The 19,363-nt window shown below is 38.5% G+C and overlaps 1 protein-coding gene across 13 annotated transcripts in view; it reads right to left on the bottom strand.

Moving 5' to 3' along the window:
- The window catches only part of LOC126354837 (cyclin-dependent kinase 12), a 165,016-nt gene extending 157,352 nt beyond the window's left edge, over positions 1–7,664 (bottom strand). For 9 of the 13 annotated variants that reach the window (XM_050004803.1, XM_050004806.1, XM_050004809.1 and 6 more), the window contains exon 1: positions 7,294–7,620. The gene's annotated coding sequence lies outside the window, so the exon portion shown is untranslated. Of the gene's footprint in view, positions 1–6,605; positions 6,898–7,036; positions 7,194–7,293 lie in introns of those variants that run through there. The other 4 variants (XM_050004805.1, XM_050004800.1, XM_050004801.1 and 1 more) reach the window with 3 other exon arrangements.
- Positions 7,665–19,363: the final 11,699 nt, after the last annotated feature.

Raw genomic sequence — 19,363 nt, 5'->3', positions numbered from 1 at the left:
GACCATATCAGTTGGACCCTCAATGACTGGAAAGTCATGGCCTGGTCAGATGAGTCCAGATTTCAATTGGCATGAGGTGACAGTAGGGCTTGAGTGTGCCACAGACACCACAAAGCCAAGTTGTCACTGTGCAAGTTGGTGGTGGCTCCATAATGGTGTGGGCTATGTTTACTAGAATGGACTGCTCCCATGGTCCAACTGAACTGAACACTGATTGGAAATGGTTATGTTCAGCTACTTTGAGACCATTTGCAGCCATTCTTTGACTTCACGTTCTCAAGCATCAATGGAATTTTAATGGATGGCAATGTGCCATGACGTCAGTTTCAAGATCATTCTGGACAATTTGAACAAATGATTTGGCCACCCAGAAAGTCTGACGTTGAATCCCATAGAATATTTATAGGACATAATCTAGAGGTCAGTTCATGCACGAAATCTTACACCAGCAACACTTTCACAATTATGGGTGTCTGTGGCTCTATATTTCTGCAGGGAACTCCCAACAATTTGTTGAGTTTGTGCCATGTCAAGTTGCTGCACTACTTTGGGCAAAAGGAGGTCCAACACACTATCAGGAGGTATCCCATGACTTTTGTCACCTCAGTGTAAATGTCATGACCTATATAACTCAAATTACCAACATGAGTTTCAATCCAATTTCAATAGGCTAAGAAAAATATCATAAAGATGCTGCAACAGGTGTCACTTGATCTGAAACCCAACAAAGGCCCAAGTATTACTCCAATAATATGGCTACGAAGGTTTCTGGTCAAAAGTGAACAATTCCCATCCTCTTCTGTGGTGAAAGTTACAACTATCATTTTAGCTTTTATATGTATGTACTTCGGAGAAACAGCTTTCAATGTGGTGCAGCAGTTTCTGATGAAAACAACAAACGAAGTGTTGTCATGTAAAGGGGGCCATATGAGATTCCTGTTGAAGGAGATGGACCGAGGTACTGCAAAGATGAAATCTGTTCATCAGCCTTCATCAATATGGATCAATGTGATTATTATTATTTCATTTAATTATATTTCATTATCGTTGCAGTTTACATCCATCTTATATTCATTCCTGAGTAATAGGTACCTTCCATTTTCATTTTAAGCTTTATGTTACTATGCTTCTATCAAATAGTAATTAAAGTTTGAATTATTCATGCTTTAAAAAAAAGTATCTTTTGTGTAGTTTGTACTTATTAAGGAGGCAAAATAAGTACAGTTTAAATGGAAAAATGCTGCCTTCACTTAATAATATTATGGCTTTTATGCATACAACAAAAAAGGTGGTAAAGAAAACCTACAGTCATTTTGACAATCACTGCCAATCTTTTAAAAACAAGAAATTTTACATTCATTATCATGAAATATGTAGTGTTTTAAAATAGAAAAGTTTGAAAAATTCATCAATACTATTAAAAAGTATACATAAAATTAAAGTACATTTGATTTATTTTCAGATACAGTTATGCCTAATGTGATTATACCAATGGTAATTTGTAATAAGTTTTGTATCCAATGTAAACTTTTACTGTGCGGTTATACTAGGAAGACTCGTCATGGTAGTGTGGTAGCAGAGGAAAGGGAGTAGAGAGAATGGGGGCAAAGGGAAGAGTGTAAGATTACAATCAAATATTTCCATAAAAATGCAATTCATAATCAGCAGCAATTTTGGTATCTCTCATGATCTTCACACTAAACATACACTGTATTAATTCACCAACCACATCATACAACATTTTATGGGAAAATTATTACCAAATATGGTCTGTAACTCACCTCATGCACATGATTATGATCATTATTATTATTATTATTATTATTATTGTCATTTCACAGAATTAACCTCTTGCAACAGCCACTATCTGTGCCAGAAAACTAGACTTGGAGGGGAGATTCTGAAGCAGGTCCAATGAGGACAGTTGTGTAGGATGACTGGTTTCCTGAAGCACTGTGGTGTTGGTGCATTTTAGTGTGTCAGGGAGGGGGAGGTAGAGAAGGAATAAGCCACTACGGCATCCAATACCACTCTTTGGCTTTGATCAACGATTTTTTTCCCCATATATAATGAATGTGTTTAAATGGTGCAGGGAGATTACTGGATAAGAACAAATGTCCATGGCGAACAGAGCAGTGGAAGGCCTATTTTCACTGACGAGTTTGTGCAAAAAAAATAATCAAGGAAACACTTCGTGACAACCGCTGATTGTCAGTGGATGAAATTTCTGCAATGCCTCTTCAACCCTCTTATATGAGGCACTAAAAGGATGCTAGGATTCCAAAAACAGTGCACAAGATGAGTCCCAAAACAGCTGACAGAGCAGTGCAAGAAAAACTGGGTCAATAGTGCCCACAAGTTTCTCGAGTTTCTTTAATTACAGGGCAAGGATTTTCTGAGCTCTAGAATGACTGGAGATGAAATGTATCTCATATGAAAAGACAGTTGTCACAGTGGCATCACACCAATTCCCTACCTGCCAAAAAATTCACAACCACAATCTTTGCAGGGGGGGGGGGGGGGGGGGGGAAATCATGACCTTATTGTTTAGGGGGCGATTTGATTTGATTGATTTGAATTTCTGCCTCAGAGATTATTATTTTAAGACCCTAAAAAAATTTTAAAAAAAGAGTGTTAAAAACCAAAGGAGTGTGCTTGTTGCACAACAATGCCCACCTTCACACAGCCTTAGCCAACACGGCACCCTTAAGACTCATTTGGTTTGGATGTTCTGAACCACCCCCTATGTTTCCCTGATTTGGCACCACCAGATTATCAGTTTTTCACCTCCCTGAAAGCACACATCGGTGGAATTAAATTTTAAATTGAGGAGCAGGTACAAAAAGTGGTTTCAAAGTGGAAGAAGGAACTGGTGGAAGAGAGCAGAAGCAGCTCATACCAAAGCTCACCACATGCATTGAATGGGAGAGTGATTATGTGAAAAAATAATCAACAAGTGTATCAACAATATCCAGTAATTTTTTTCAAATACACTTTTCTACGAAAAATATAAAAATCGAGTACTCTTATTTTTTGTGCTTGGCTCATACAAAGGAAAAAAAAATGTCCAGGTTCATTTAGTTCTTTCCCAATAAAATAGAGACTTCAGTTTCTTAGTACTGTTGACATAAAAGTAAGTATGTTTGGGACTTCAGTTTCTTAGTACTGTTGACATAAAAGTAAGTATGTTTGGGAAGCATTCCCACACCCCTATACAGAGAATACACATTTATGTAATCACCTGTTTGGAAGGTACATTTTCTGTGCCTCTCACTGAAATTTCTGAAGAAAGGAAGGAATTTGATGACAGACATCTTCATTCCTACTCTTCAACTTGCTTAGGAGTTCCAAGTGAAGGAAACATAGTAAATAATAAAAATAAACAAGAGCCATCATACAACCCCAAAGAAGAGAAACTTATTCACAAGGTACAAGGTACACTCTAACATACTGTGAATAGATGTACCTAAGCAAGGTAGCAAAACTGATGTCAATGAACTTAACTCGCACTAGGAAGAAGCAGGGTTTATACCTGTTCAGCCATACTGACTTGGGTTTTCCCGCATTGTTAAGGTGAATGTTGGGATTTTTCCATTGATAGAGCTATGGGAAACTTTCTGCCCTAGCCTACTTTTTATCTGTTTCATATATGTATGAATTATTTCTGTAACGTACTTGACATACCCCAGTGTTGTGCCAAACGATATAAGGAGGAATACATAAAATATGACACTGGCCTGTGATTTGGAAGAATGGAGGCAGATGTTCAGTTCGATCATCCACATTTAGACTTTTCACGATTTTCATAAATCATTTCAGGCAAATTCCATATGTTTCCTTAGATAAGACTACAGCAAATCAACTGACCTCTCATCACAAAACATATGTATAGTCTTAAGTCTGTATGTATATCTAGCTTATGTTTCTCCCTGTATTAAGATGACAAATCCTATATCATTATGAAATGATCTTTGGATAAATAAATTACTAAAACTAATACTGTAAATTACAGTTGCAATCAAGTGTTCATTGTGGCCAGGAAATCAGATATCACTGCACAAAATATTCTTTCTTTGGGGGAATCTAGTAAACATCATACAGTGACAACATTCAAATTACAGAAAGGGAGACAGGAATATCAACCAAAAACAGTAATTGCAGTCACTGTAAAAATCTGTTTAAAGACTTAGGGGTTTTAATGCTAATAATTATTACACTGACAGTTCTATTTATCATCATGGAACAAATGTCAAATCTAACTTAACCATATTAAAAAAAAAAAAACTCAAAACAGTGTGTTCCACAAGGAAATTAAACTACATAATGAGCTGTCAAAGAAAAAATAGGGGTGATTAAAACAAACATCTTTAAAGGTTAACCTAAAGCATACATCTTGTAAGGTGAGGCCACAGTGTTGGGCTCACAGATTTACTTCAAACTTTGCACACCTCTAGTAGGTCATTAAAAACAACATAATGTACAAGTAGTAAGGTGCACTACTCTGACAATTCAGAGAAAATCGCACGAGAATTTTTACACGTGTATCATGTGCCTTATTTATCAATGCATAGTGGTCGAACATAGGAGTTCATTAGTCATCAAGTGATTAGCGTTCGAGCTTCGTCAGACATACATGTTTGAGGTGACGGTTCGACTCCCACTCAAACTTAATTATTAGTCTATTTTTTTCATTCATCACTAGTCATTTAATTTAATTTATATGACATTTGAGATGTAATATATGGAGAACAAAAGAAAAACGATGTGTATTTGTATGAAGTTTTCAGTTTATGTTTTAGCTCGTGACAAATACCATCCCGCAACATGTGACATCGAGAGCACATCTGACAATGAATTTTACACTAGACTTGTTGTCTGGCACATTGTTACTTACTGTATTGCTGATTGTGAATAGCGTCATTCACATCATTATTTATCGAGGTTTTACTTGGCTTTTTAAGCCTGTCCCTCGACCCTGAAAATTTTATTAGAAATAGTAAATAACACATGAAATTCACAATGACTTCATGAAAATGCACGTGGTTTTTTTCCCCATTATATTACCTCTCAAAACTCATATAAATTCAATAATGTGACCAGTGATGGAAAAAAATATCGATTAAAAAAGTAAGTGATGGCAGAATTTGAACCATAGCCTCGTCCAAAAGCCTTTCGCTATGCACCAACAGTAACCGCTTGATAACAATGACTTCTTACTGCCGGCACCTTCACATAGACAATTTACATAATAAGAAGCATAAGACTTCCCTTGTGATTTTCTTGGAATTGCCTCAGTAGTACACCTTACTACTTGCACATTATACTGTTTTTATGGCCTAGTAAAAGAGTACAAAGTTTGAAGTGAATCTGTAATCCCAATGCCGTGGCCTCCCCTTCTTAAATAAATTACCAAACAGCATACGTTTACCTAAATAAAAGAAAGTAAGAAATGGTGAAACAAGAACAACACATCTCTGCCATACACGTTCATAGTATACTGCTTAATATTAGGTAACTCTCTGCCAAAGATTTGAGATGTAAAATGTTAACCTTCTTGAGTTCACCATCATCTTATTACACACAGGTGCTAAATCTCTGTTTTTCCAGACAGAAGTGTAGAAAGAATGTAACGGAGAGGCAGGAATCTGTACACGGCCCTGATATCGACCAGAAGTCACGTGGGCAATATGTGCAGGGATCTGTGAGTAATTATAAATATCTGCATGTTTGTTAACATTTGATTATTTTCATTGTTGTATTACGGAAATATGACTACTATACACAAAATCTAACTTGAAACTGTTGCAGTAGTTGGTGGAAGTGTAAGCACATGATCGTCCCCTGGTTTGTGTGCTGCTATGAGAGAAAGAGAGGAGTTGGGAAACAAGCCCCCACCTCTTTCTCACAGAGAGGGCAGCACACTGGAATAAACAGCATCAACAGTGCTTGCTAAAATGCTACAGTATGTTGTGTTGTGTAATACGTAAGGTGGCAATGGGTGGTAACATTCCACACCACCTGAAAGTCGTTCAATTTTCACTGATTTATTCGCTCTCAGAAAAGGGTCCGGTTACACTATGTAATTTCCCTCCACCATGAATGGCTGGTGACTTAATAACTAAGTTTGAATACTCCCACTATACTGCACTGCTCACTCACTCACCAGGTCTCTACATATAGGTACAGCTACCATTCTAAGTATTAGGCCTATAGATAAGGAATGAACAAGGCGGATATATAATCAATTTGCAAAAAGGCACAACTAATGCCACTGCATATGTTGGTAACATTTCCTGAGAACACAATCCTGCAACTAGTTTCAACACAACATTCAAATATACTGTGGGTATAAAATATGCACTACGATTCAAAAAACACTGACAGATCAGTTCACAGGGCTGCATACCAAAAATAATTGTTACCTGCGTGGGCTACACGCTCAGAAAGCTATTGACGCAATTTGGAGACTAAAACAATATAAATAAGAACAACCACTCAACTGATTCTCAACAAACCTTTTGCCATAATTTGACAATGTCGATACGACACTCTACAAACCGTAAAACGTAGTCCATAACTGTAACAGTTAATAAAAATAAACTCACACGAAATAAATTTCTTCCATACAAGAAAACATACAATGTTTTCTGTATAACCAAACGTAAACACCCAGCTGACATCACTGAGAAACGGACAACTGGCACCAAAAGTAATTTATCGTAAGTTAGAATCCGGATAACATTCTTAAGGCGCCTTTTAGAAAAGTTATCTCTTTACACCGGAGATACAGCCAATGATCTACCCTTGCCATAGAAACAGTACCACTGCACAACTGTTTCACCACAATGACACTAGAAATGACTTCCACAAGGCCCAAAAATATGAAAAGACATTTACCTGAAAAACAAAACACACAATAACTGAAGTGCTAGGTGTTCAACTTTTCGTCACTGTGCAACGGTGTTTTATCATTCCAGGAAAACAAAACCTAATTTGTAGATACACAATGTAGCCCACAAAGACATCATAACCTTACCGTTTCTGTTTACGGCCGCAAAAACACTACACTTATTTTAGAATTTGTGTTTACAAATGTCAGTCACGTAATGATCACTACTGCAAACTTTAAAAATGATTTCAAAACACGCAGCATAATAATTTCAGGAACTACCTGTCCGCCATCTTGTTCAGAAGTGGTTACACGGTACATTCGCTGGAATTAGTATCGTAAATTGATATTTACACAGAAACAATCATTAAATATATTAAGTAAAGCGAACGGTGCGTACTCACCAGAACTGATGGGTAGCACTATTCAGTCAGACAGTACATATTTGCGTATTCTTCATCAAGGCGATCCGATTAGTACACAGGGCATCAGTCCATTGAGCCCGACGTAAATTGAGGATAAAAAGGAAGATATATATATATATATTCTCAGGTATCGTTCTTTATTTATGCAAAATTATCTAGACTTTTGAAGTCAGTTTTTCTTGCTAGTCAGCTATTCGATTCTGGAGCTATGTTCGTAATTTACATTATTCTTTACTCATGTTTCAGCTTCATCATCTACGTGAACTTAGATACAGCCATTTGGTCACTTTGGTGACGTCAACATTATTGCCAACCTTGTGAATGCACCGAGAGCTAAGTCTTCTGAAAAATGAACAGTGCATGTTAGTGGCCATATTTCACCCAACTGTGTTGCTCACACAGTTGACCTATCGATGTTTTACGTTTTAAAAATATCTTTTTCAATATTAAAACTTTGTGTTGTGTCCATTTTCACACCAATTAAAAACGTTGCATGCACTGGATAAACGCGAAGGAAGTGTAGGGTAGGGGAAACGAAACAAGTCAATGTGGGTGGGTGTTTGCACGCCGAAGACATGGGGAATAGATGCCCATAATTATTAAATGTTTTGGAAAAATTTAATGCGCATCTTACACTTTATTACAGTCCGTAGCAAAAATCAGTCTAGGCATTCAAGTATATTACTCATGCGTCGTGTGCATATGACGACGAAATACACAGTTAAAATAGCGTCAACAAAACACACTAGTGGTAAATAGTAAATGTGCAGGGATAATTATTTTAATTGTAGACCTTGCTTCGTCGATATGTTGGTTACATATTTAGAATTATTCTAGTTGTATGCTTTAGTAGGTTTCTTTAGGCCTCTGCACAAATTTTATGCTGTCGAGTAAATTAATTCTTACGTTCAATTGCTGTCCTTGAAAAAAAGACAAGCTCTGTTCAGATCACACAGTTGTATTAACCCTTGACGGGAGTTAATTTTGTGAGGAAAAGCCCCAGAAATAAGTTCGCCCTTTACAAGAAGTCAATAGTTACAGAAATAACGTCACAGGAGAGAATAAGAGGTGGGGGAGGATGTACAGAACTCCTAATGTGCGATACACAATACATACTCTGTTTCCTGACTGCTATATTAATGGTTTTTGACAACCAATATTGGCACTTGTTAGAATTAATCTCTAAGATCTCATAAACAAATGGCTACCAGCAAACACATAACTGTAGTTTAATTATTAAAATGGTTCAAATGGCTCTGAGCACTATGGGACTCAACTGCTGTGGTCATCAGTCCCCTAGAATTTAGAACTACTTAAACCTAACTAACCTAAGGACATCACACACATCCATGCCCGAGGCAGGATTCGAACCTGCGACTGTAGCAGTCGCACGGTTCCGGACTGCACCTAGAACCGCGAGACCACCGCGGCCGGTGTTTAACTATTAGTGACTTGGTATCCAGGATGTACATAGAGCACCCAGAACACGAGAAATGTACTCAGTTGGTTAGGCAAGTAAAGTATTAGTGATAAACTTCACATTCATTAACAGCAATAACAGGTTTGCTGTGTTTCTAAAAAGCTGTTCCAGGTACTTCAGCCAAAATATCGGTTGTAGAAGATTTATTTATTTATTCTGTGCCCATGGACTCCAGCTGAGAGTATTGGGTGTGTCATACAATAGGCTATTAACATCAAACTTGATTTCATTATATATAAATGAAACAAATCATTAAACAGAAATAGTCCATAATCATACAAGGGTATTACATGTTTCACATTATATGTACACACAAATCCAAACAACATACAGAAATGATAATTTTTAAAGGTACATTTCAGTAATTATATAACATATTTAAACACCATCTTAGTATTTACTCAAACTGTATATACATTTCTCTGTGAGATATAGTTTCAAATGATTTTTAAAACATTGTAGGTCTCTTTCTTTTTTAATGATCTTGGGGAGTTTTTTAATAAACCTTTTGCCTGCTTCTTCTGGGGCAGTCATAGACAGTTTTAGATTTCTGTTTATCATGTAGTAATTTTCATTTCCTCTTGTACCGTGTTTGTGTACATCTTTATTTATGAGGTGTTTATCACTTGACCTTACCGCCATTATGGTTTTGTATATGTACAATGAATACACTGTCATAATATTATATTGTACAAAAGCTTGCCTACAGGTCTGTCTTGGTGGTATTTTTGCAATGCATCTCACTGCCCTTCTCTGAATTGTGAATATTCTTTTTAGGTAGCCAGCTTGTGCACTTCCCCATATAAGAACTGAATAAGACAAATGTGGGAAGACAAGTCCATAATACATTGATCTGATGACTTTATCATCCACAGTCTTAGCTGTTTTATGCATGATGAAGATCTGTTTGTTATCTTTTTACACCGTGCATCTATGTTCTCCACCCATGCCAAATGTTTGTCTATTGTAGTTCCTATAAAATTTGTGCTGATTACTTATTTAATAGTCTTTCCATTTATATTAACATTTATATTATAATTTTCACTGTGCTTGGTCTGAAATACTACATTCATTGTTTTAGACTGATTCATAAACAGGTTGTTTTGTGTTGAATATTTATTTGCATTTTCGATAGTCAGGAGTGCTTCCTTCTCAAGCTCCTCCTTTGTGTCAGCTGTGCAAATGATTGTTGTGTCATCAGCATACATTATAAGTTTCTGATTTATATAGCTAGGGAAGTCATTTACATAGAGTATAAATAGTATTGGCCCAAGCACAGACCGTTGCGGCACACCGTGTTTAACTGTTTGTAATTCTGATCTGTAGTTGTTATATTTCCCCGACTAGTATGTCTGATTTCTGTGCATTGTTTCCTATTTGTAATGTATGATTTAAGTATGTCATAGCACGTGGAGACAAGAGTCGCTGGGTGTGACATCTGTTTTTAACTGTAATTTATCACTATTGTTAGTTGGAAAACAGTTTTTTCATATCCATCAACAAAAAGGCATCCTTAACTATTGTGTCATAAATCATTGACTGTGAAATAAAATACCTTCCTAGAGAAACTGGGGTCGAATATAATTGATTGTATAGTAAACCAGAGGGTAATGTCTTATCTAACTAATATAATGCTGAAAGTTACATCTAAAAATTCAACCAATGTAAGCAGGAGAGATTCTTGAGTGGCGAAATCACTTGCGGGGTCCACATGTCTGAATCATAGGTCCACTGTTGTTTCTCAAACATGTAAACAACCTTCCATCTTACGTACAAGAAGGAGGATTACCTTTTTTGTGGATGACACTAGGACTGTAATCAATCCAAACATATATATGGCAACAGAGGAAATGGTAAATAAGGTGCTTAAAAAGAGTTATTGAGTGGTTTTCTGTAAATAGTCTCACTCTCAATTTCAAAAAGATAAAAAATATTCAGTTCTGCCCATAAAATGGTAATAGCGCTACACCAAATACAAGTGTTAACACATGGTGAGGAAATAATAACTAGGATGAAAATGTAAAAATTTTTAACAATTAATTTAGCCATATTTGGACACTGAATGATTGAACGTATTGCGGAGAGACATATCAGTGTGTTGACATATTTTGTGTATTTTTATTCAATAATATTTCTGGGGTGAATCAACTTTAAGAACGAAAGTGTTTATTGCTCAAAAATGTGCATTAAGAATAATATATGGAGCTCACCAATGTACATTTTGTAGACATCTGTGTAAGGTAGGCATTTAGATTACTGCCTCCCATTGTATTTATTCCCACAGGAAGTTTGTTGTAAATAATCTACTATAGTTCAAGAGGATCAATGATGTATATATTACAATATCAGAAAAAATTATATTTGTTACTCCACATTAAGGTCATCTTTAGCACAAAAAGGGGTGCACAATGGTGCCACCAAAATTTTTCATCACTTACCCAGGGATAAAAAAATATGACATACAACAAAGTTAAATTTTAAAACAAACTGAAAAAGTTTCTTCTTGATGCCTCCATCCATTCCATAGAAGAATTTCTAATTTTATAATGTGTTCAAGGTGACAGGCAAGAATAATTAGTTGGCAAAAGTACTGAAGGAAAAAAAAGTAGATTAACATTTGTATCATATTACATGTGAATGCAAAATGACTTGTTCCACTTCATAACAATTAATTGTACAAATGATGTACAGAGCATACAAATAGCTACCTAAACTATCAGTACCATACTTTATGAACATTCCCAGTTCAAACATAATGACTTACCTGTAGCAAAAAGACAAACTCCATTGCAGCCAAGATGGAATCTGTAAACTCCAACAGTGAAAAATGATAGTCCCACATTTCATGTCCTATATGATGGTCTAGAAACTACGGGCAGAAGTAACCAGATGCTTTTGCTGTTTTTAGACTTACAAAAGTGTTTGATTCAGCACTAAGTTGACATCTACTAAAGTAAAAACATCATAATGGATATTGAGATAGATTTTTGACTAAACTGATAACTTCTTCACTGGCAGAATGCAATAAATTGTCTTTGATGGTTAATGTGTTAATAAAAAGCAGTGGAGCTCATGTAATACAGCAAACTGACTGAAACCTGAAATTGAAAACTATGAATTATTTAGGAATAAAGGAGATGTCTCACTGAAAAGTGGAAGTGCTGCGTCATCGACATATGCACAAAAAAAGGTAGAGAGATTTGCTGGCTTTTGGAATGAATAAAATTCCTTTTCATGCTTGTAGGAGAAAAACACACACACACACAGAGTTACCTTAGGTTTAGGCCAGGGAGGTTACATAACCAAGGATGTGCTATAAGGATAGGTCCCATCTTTGCAGCTCAGAAAAGCTGTTGGGTGGTGGGGAGGATCCAGATGGCACAGGTTCTGAAGTACCCATTGAAATCTTGCATGTTGTGCTCTGCTGCATGTTTTACCACTGAGTGGTCCACCTTGTGTTTGGCAACAGTTTGGCAGTGACCATTCATCATTGTTGACAACTGGTTGGTTGTCATACCAATATAAAGCACAGCACAATGGTTGCAGCACAGCTGGTATATAACATGGCCGCTTTCATAAGTGGTCTGGTTTCCGATGGGGTAGGATAAGACTGTGACGGGAACTGAAGTAGGAAGTGCTGGGTGGGTGGATTGTGCAGGTCATGCATCTGGGTCTTCCACAAGGATATGATCCTCATGGCAGGGGATTTGGGGTGGGAGTGACATAGGAATGGACTAGGATGTTGTCGAGGTTGGGTGGGTGGCAGATCACCACTTTGGAAGGGAACAGAACTATCTTGGGTGTGATGTCCCTCATTTCAGGGCATGATAGTAGATAATCAAATCTCTGGCGAAGGACACAGTTCAGTGATTCCAGTCCCGGGCAGTGTCCAGTGACAAGGGAGGGGGGGGGGGGGGGGGGGCACTGCTTTGTGACTGGTTTTTGGGATAGATGTGAGGATCAGGTGTATGTGGGGATATATGGCATGGCAAATCTTTTTGTGTATTAGGTTTGGAGGGTATTGCCTGTCTGTAAAGACCGCCTTCAGCATACTAGGCAAGGGAGTTCTCCATCACTTCAGATGCGTCAGGTGGCCTCGCTGTATGGGAATGATTTTTTGGTGTGGAAGAGGTGGTAGCTGTCAAACTGCAGGTACTGCTAGTGATTGGTGGGTTTGATGTGAACTGACATGGATGGAGCCATCTGAGAGAAGAAGATAGACATCTAGGAAGGTGGCACGATGGATGGATGGATGGAGGAGGACCAGATGAAGTGAATGGGAGAGATGGTGTTGAGATTGCGGAGGGATGAGGATAAAGTGTCCTGGCCTTGGGTCAGATTATAAAGATGTCATCAATAAACATGAACCAGACCAGGTGTTTGGGGTTTTGGGAAGCTATGAATGCTTCCTCTAACTGGCCCATGAAGAGGTTGGCATAAGAGCATGACATGCAGGTGCCCATGGTTCTGCCACAAATTTCAAATGTGAAGTAGTTATGGGACAGGAAGTACTTGGTTAGGTGTATGAGGAATGAAGTGGTGGGTCTGGAATCTGCAGGGTGTTGGGAGAGGTGGTGTTCAATCGTAGAAATGCCATGGGCATTAGGAATGTTGGTGTATAAGGAGGCTGCATGTACAGTAATGAGTAGGAACACGGAAGGTAAGGGTGTGAATAGTGGAGAGCTGGTGCAGGAATTGGTTGGTATCATCAGTGTGGGAGGCTACGTTTTGGACAATTGGTTGCAGGTGTTGGTCAAGAAGGGTCAATATTTTTTCACTGGGGGCACTGTAATCAGCTACAATGGGGCACCCAGGATTGTTTGGTTTGTGGATTTTGGGGAGCATGTAGAAGGTTGGTGTGCAGGCTGTTGTTGGGGTGAGTAGGGAGATGGATTTAGGGGAGAGGTTCTGGGAAGGGCCTAAAGAATTTCATCAGTGGTTGGAGGTTACGTTGGACTTCTGGCAGAGCTTGCAGGTGGAGGTGACAGAGGCCCTCTGCCAGGTAGTCACTCCAGTTCATCACAATAATGTTGGCCATTTTTAGGTTGTATGGAGCAGTCCTTTCTTCTGCAGAATCGTTGTTGTTCTCAGGGAGGGACCTGCGAAAGGATGGTGAGGCCGGGTTGGAAGTTAGGAATTCCTGGAAGGTGACCAGGAGATGGTCAGAATGGAGTGTGAGAAGGTCACAGTTGGATGTTGGTAAGAATTGGGACTGAAAGGATTCCTGCCCCAGTTTGTACCACGATCCAACCACCCTGCACCCCCACCTCACCCCAATACACTCACTGTGGGGCAGTAAAGAGTGGCAGCTGACTGAGCACAATGTAGGGAGCCAGGAGTATGCATGAGTGTGAGTGTGTTTCTGTGCATGTTTCTCCTACAAGTGTGAAAAAGGAATTTTATTCCAAAAGCTAATGAGCTCTTTCCCTTTTGTTTGTATACCTGCCGATGATGCAGCGCTTCTGCCTTTAGGTGAGTCGTCTCCTTTATTCCTTAATAATTCGAAATTCTCAGCCAGAACTTTCTGTACATTATGAAATTGAAAACTGTGATTTTGTTATGAATCTAAGTGGATATTAAAAGAATAGTCCAATCGGAAATGGAGCTGTTTGATTTTTCACAATAGGCAAGAAACTCAAATCCATCAAGATAAAAATCGATACTACATGCCATATTGTTTCGACAAGACTCAGTATCAATAGTGGACAACTTCTAATTATGTCTTTCTATCAATCATCAGACTCTCCCACTGATCTAACCAAATACTATAGTGAAAAACTCAAGTTCATTAGTATGTCTCCCCCTATCATACTGTCATCACTGAAGCGGACTTCACTCATCTGAGAATCAATTGGAATACTTACAGTTTCATGAGCAGTGTGCACAATGAGGCTGCATGCAAATTAATGGTAACTGCACCCTCTGGAATCTACTTTGACCTGATGTTCAAAGAAAGTTAGTGAAATTTTGTAAGTAGGCTCCGTCGGGATACTTTGCATCTATCTTCAAATATCTACAAAGTCAGTTTCCTTAGCCTCTCTGTGACAATTTCCCATGTGTCAAACAAAGCTGTGATCCTCCGTAATACATCCAATATCCCCTGTCAGATGAGTGGTTTGTAAGCAATCTCCTTCATAGACCAATTGCATTTCCCCCATTTTCTGTCAATAAATTGAAAAGTTTACCCACAACTGGGAGCATATCTGTTCCATTTTATATTCCTATTCATTGTTACAAACAGGTATTTCATTGTACATCAACAGAAATGAACATACATTTTTGAGAATTTCCAGAAGTTACCATTGTCCTATGCATAATCTAATTTCTAGTAAATCAGCGTTTGTGATTTAGTTACTGTAGCAGATATAGTAACTAACATATTGTGTTACATCTAGTTTTCCCTTAAATATGGGTACAGTACATATGATCTACATTTTTCATACATTAACTCCATTTTCGAGTTTGTTAACAACTATAACTAACATCAAAAAGTTTTAGGAAACTATTTATTTTTACCATAGGTTTTTCTGTTGCCTTAACAGAAATCTTGTTTTGTTCTTTGTTCAGTTCATATAGGCAACTGGTATTTTTCTAGCTCAACACTCTGCACAGAATGTGTGCCGACATGAAACTTCCTGGCAGATTAAAACTGTGTGTCCTACCAAGACTCAAACTCAGGACCTTAGCCTTTCGTGGGCAAGTGCTCTACCATCTGAGCCATCCGAGCATGACTCACGCCCCATCCTCACAGCTTTACTTCCGCCTGTAGAGCACTTGCCCACGAAAGACAAAGGTCCCGAGTTCGAGTCTCAGTCCGGCACACAGTTTTAATCTAACAGGAAGTTTCATAATCAGCAGGCCTAGTCTAAAATTATTTGCTCACTGCCCTGTAATACATTGCACCAGCCAAAATGCAGCCCCACTGTGGATGCCCTTCTTGAACACAGAATGAGTTGGTTGATGTTTATAAGCAATTGGAAATCGCCCTGACTACTGTCAAACAATTGGCAGCTGCTGCAAATCAGTGTGTTCAAAGAACTCCTGAGAGTCATGTACCAGTGGTACAGGTACCAAAGGCACCTCAGACATCCTTACTTGTGGATCCTGTCTCCTCTGCAGGAAGTGAGGGATCTGACATTGCTCATCCTTTTGGCAGCAGGTAGTGTCTCAATTGTTGATCTAGTAGTACTATTCAGGATGGATGGGGTCCAGGACTCAGGGTGTTACATGGATCCTCCTAACCAACAAGTTCATGGTGCTGTCGTTCACTAAAGCTGAGTCAGTGGGACTCACATCTTCTGGGGAAACCTGTTTTCTCTGCTGTCAAGAGGGGGCAAGTGCCAAAGGGTAGAGGATTATTAATTGTGAGCAGTTCAGACATATAGCAAATGATGGCACCCATTAGGGAAATGGCAGCAATGGATAGGAAAAAACACCAGAGGCACTAAGTGTATGTGCGCCTGGGGGTTTCATGTGACATGTTGAAGAGACTATTCTGGCAGCCATTGATGGAACAGGATACAACCAATTGCAAGACTGTGGTGCACATTGGAACAAATGATTCATGTCACCTTGGCTCCAAGGTCATACTTCGATCATTCCAGCAACTGGCAGAGAAAGTTCAGAAGACCAGACTTGCAGAAGGGGTTTCAATGAAGCTCACAATTTGCAGCATCATCCCCAGACCTGATCATGGCCCTTTGATTCTGAGTTAAGTGGAAGAACTGAACCAGAGACATCAAAGGTTCTGTGTCAAGCTAGGCTGTACATCCTATATTTGCGCTATAGGGTTGAGGGCTGTAGGGTGCCCCTAAAAGTGTCAGCTATATGGTACATATCAGAGGCTGCTGCCCAAGTAGTTGATTGTGTGCGGAGTGCACACAAGGTCTTCCATCCCCCCCCCCCCCAAAGTGCCTGATTTCGAAGTGCTCCAGAAAAGCACTGAAGCTCACATGATACTAGGTACAGAAAGCTGGTTGAAACCTGTTGCAGTATTCAAGAAACTCAAATCCAATGAGATAGAAATTGGAGCTGCATGTGAGATTGTTTGCGCAAGACTCAGTATCAGTGGTGGGCATAAAGTGGTATCTGCATCCTTGTATTACCCACCAGACTCATCTCCTGACACAACCAAAAACTTCAGACGAAACCTCAGTTCTCCAATCAAGCTGTGATCGTTGGTGGAGACATTAATAATCCAACAATCAAGTGGGAAAATTACAGTATTGTTAGTGGTGGGCATGATAAGAAATCCTGTAAACCTTGCCAAATGCCTTCTCTGAAAACTACCTAGAACACATAGCTCGGAACCCCACTCATGAAGGAAATTCACTGGATCTGATGGCAACAAATAGACATGACTTCTTTGACAATGTCCACATTGAAACTGATATGAACAAATATGTTCTCTTTCTTTGCGTACTGTCCCATTCCAGCTCCCATCAAAATTAAATTTTCGCCTCCCATAATTTCTAAATAATTTCTATATATCTCATTATTTATTTTTTCAATATCTTTCAGTTCTCTAGTTTTCATATAAACCTGTACTGCTGTGGTGGGTGGGAACTTTGTGTTTATCATGACTACTATAATGTGTTCACTATGCTGTTCATAGCAATTTACTCACATTCCTATTTTCTTATTCATTATTAAACGTACTCATGCCTTACCCCTATTTGAGTTTGTACTTATAACCCTGTATTCACCTGACCAGAAGTCCTGTTCATCCTGCCACTGAAATTCACTGTCACCATAACTTCAGTCTATCCATGTCTCTTTTCAAATTTTGTAAACTACCTATTCAATTAAGTGACCTAACATTCCATGGTCCAATAAGTTGTATGCCAGTTTTGTTCCTCCTCATGATGATGTCATCTTTAGTAGTCCCTTTCTCAAGATCCATAATATTTTACCCAGAAGGTTACCCGTATTACTTAACCATACAGTAGAGCTGCACACTCTCGGGAACAGTTACATCAGTACCAGCACACCCAGGCTATTTTGGTTGATGTTACAAGGCCAGATCAGTCAATCATTCAGAGTGTTGCCTGTGCAGCTACTGAAAAGGGTGCTTCCCCTCTTCAGAAACCATAGGTTTGTTAAGCCTAACAATAGATAGCCTTTCATTGTGGTTGCACCTATGGTATGGCTATTTGTATCACTGAGGCATGCAAGCCACCCAACCAACTTCAAGGATTATGGTTCAAAAGTAGAAAAAATATTATTTACGAACTAAATCCCTATAAAGGAGAGAGTCATTTGTTTCTAGCAACCTATCAAAAGTCTTTTCCTACTCCCAAATGAATTATTTAGCAATTCATGGTACATATATCAGAAAGACGGATTAGCTACCATTGGAGTGGGAACATTCATTGCTGTCAACAAATATTATCTCCATTGAGGTAGAATTTGAGTGTGACTGTGAAGTTATCTGGACACCTACAACAGGTTTACGTGAAATCAAGTTAACTGTCGGATGTTTTTAACAGCCACCCAATACTGCTATAACAGTATTAGAATCAATCAAAGGAAATCTATGGTCACTAGCATGTAAAGACACAGATTGTGCAGTATTAGTTGGATGAGACTTTAAGCTGCAGAGTATGGACTGGGACATCTAAGGATGCACTGCAGGGGATATGGACAGGCAGTCTTGTGAAGTACTTCTGAATGCGTTTTCATAATACTGTCTTGAGCAGCTGGTTCGAGTGCCCATATGCAATGGAAATATTTTAAACCTTGTAGCTAGAGACAGGCCTGACGTTATCAACAGTGTTAGCATAGCTCCTGAGATTAATAATATCATAGTGATGATAGTTACTAATATTAACGAATCAACCAAGAAGACAAAGAGAGTAATTTTGCTAGAAAGAGTGAATAATCAGTTGTTAGAATCCCAGTCAGAGAATTAATGGACATCATTTACTTACAGTATGATGGATGTAGAGGAATTATGGGCAAAGTTTAACCAAACTATAAATCGGGCTCTGGAGAAATGTGAGACAAGTTGAAGAGCAATGACAGAAAAGACCCATCGTGGTTTAATACAAAATTCAGAAAATTCTGAGGGAGCAGAGATGATTGCACTCACATTCAAAAGAAAATGCACAAATGATGACAGACAAAAGTTAGTAGGGATTCATGCGTCTATAAAACGATCAATACTGAAGCGTACCACCACCATCATACCTTAGCAAAAGATCCTTCTGAGAATGCAAGAAAATTTTGTTCCCACATAAAATCAATAAGCAGATCGAAGGCTTCTATCCAGTTAATCGCAGACCTGTCTGGTGTCATAATAAAAGGAAAGCTAAAGTTTTAAATTTTGAGTTTAAAATATTGTTCACACACATGGACTGTTACACAATATGCTTTCGGCCAACAAGGCCTTTGTCAAAAGTAGACAACACACACACACACACACACACACACACACACACACACACACACAAGCAAAAAATTAAAAATATATAAAAAAACCACAGTCTCTAGCAGCTGACAAGACTGTGACCATGTGTGTGTGAGTTGCTTGTGTAAGGTTGTGAGAGCATATCTGTCTATTGTCTATTT

This window comes from Schistocerca gregaria, chromosome 3 (genome assembly GCF_023897955.1).
Source record: "Schistocerca gregaria isolate iqSchGreg1 chromosome 3, iqSchGreg1.2, whole genome shotgun sequence".
Lineage (NCBI taxonomy): Eukaryota > Metazoa > Arthropoda > Insecta > Orthoptera > Acrididae > Schistocerca > Schistocerca gregaria.
The sequence above is the reverse complement of the archived record's forward strand: the minus strand, read 5'-3'. Positions and strand labels throughout refer to the sequence as shown.